This window comes from Alligator sinensis, unplaced genomic scaffold (assembly GCF_000455745.1).
Source record: "Alligator sinensis unplaced genomic scaffold, ASM45574v1 scaffold357_1, whole genome shotgun sequence".
NCBI classification, from domain to species: domain Eukaryota; kingdom Metazoa; phylum Chordata; order Crocodylia; family Alligatoridae; genus Alligator; species Alligator sinensis.
The window spans coordinates 3,361,012-3,362,685 of NW_005841942.1; positions in this window are offsets into that span (position 1 = coordinate 3,361,012).

Here is a 1,674-nt window from a genome sequence, read left to right on the forward strand (position 1 = left end):
ACTGAACTGGTTGTGCTGATCAATTATCTCCTCTTGGCAGCAAATAAAGATCAAGTGTCCATGACTGTACTATTAGATCTGTTAGCTGCCTTCAATACCATTAATCACAGGATGTTATCGACTCACATGCAGACCCAAGCAGAAATAGATAAAATTGATTTTGTGTAGCTTTAGAGAAAGGCTACAGATAGGACTTGAAAGCAATTCTTCCGCTCCCTGCAAGGCACTCAGAAAGTGAGGGGGTAGCAACTTCTTCAATTAGGGGCTTGATAGGAAGGTTAATGAGATAGAGGTGGTGATACTTCCAGTGTGAAAATGATGCACAGAGCTGGGTATCTTTCATCTAGTTCATTTAATGCTGCCAAGTGTCTGAACCAAAGTCTGGTAGGGAGGGGGACACTTATGAGAGAAAGCTCTGAAACTCATTCCAGCTGAGATGAAGATGTGTCAGAGAAGATGAAGGCAGTAACGTTCTGTCCCTACCTCTGCCTCAGAGAGGAGGGAGCCCACAGCCTAAGGTGCTTTAGTGGTGCAGTGTGGGGAGCTCATGGCCAGGAAGATAAGAGTGAATCATGGTGCCTGGGCATGTGGTGCAGCAGGGGGTTCAAGGAACAGCAGTGGGAACTCCTGGGCACATGGTGCAGCAGGGGAGGTGCAGCATTTAGTGAGAGAGTGAAGGGAGGATGGACATGCAACTTCTGGGTCCCATGGTCTCCACTGGTGCAGTTCAAGAGATGTGCAGCCCCCTTGGCCACTTAGAAGTTGGATGGCCCTGAATTAAGTTATGTTCCAGAGTGGCTATCCTTTGTCTGCATTAGTGGTTTACATAATTGTTAAACAGAAACAGCAGTAGGTGTGACTTTGGTACTTCATTTGACATTTGTAAGATATGTGTCCATTACTGATACCTCACACACAGAGCAAATAATTCATTTTCCCAATGGTCCGGTCACATCTGTTAATAAATACAATCACACTAATTTATTTTCTCTTTCATCTAAAACTTACCATATGATCAAATTCCAACTGCTGTACAAAGTTAGACCAATGCTGAATGCTTTTTGATAAAGCCACCCAGAAAGTAGCCCTGGACAAAAGAAGGAATTAGACCAGAGGATATATACTTATTACTGGCAGGGTTTATATTGTTAGTCCTATGGTCTCTTACAGACATTTGTATCAAACAGTATTTGCTGAAACGGTGAAATAGAGTGTATGTAGTAGCACGTCTACTTTGGGATATCATGTGTGCACTATAGACAGCGAGCAAAAGACTGATGAATGTGCCTGTGCAAAATTTAACATGCCAGTGATAGTCAGGTGTAAAGTGGTCCACAAAGCATGTTCATTATATACAAAACGGCATTCCAAAGTACGTGTTACTTTAAAAAATATTGAGTTTCTTTGTTTTTGCAAATTATATTTATTTCCTTGGAAGGTCTGGCATAAAAGGTTACAGGTACTGTTATGCCAAACATTTAGAGATGCCAGGCAAATTCTTTTTACTGTTTTCCTTCTTAATAATCCCATCCAGCTAAGGAAGAGAGCAGCCCTCCAGGAGAGAATCACCAAGCTGAACTCTATTCCCCTTTTTGCACACAATATTGAAAAAACAGCAAAGGGAGAGAAGTGATTGCACTCTGCTTAAAATAACTTTAAATGTGGTTCCTGCTG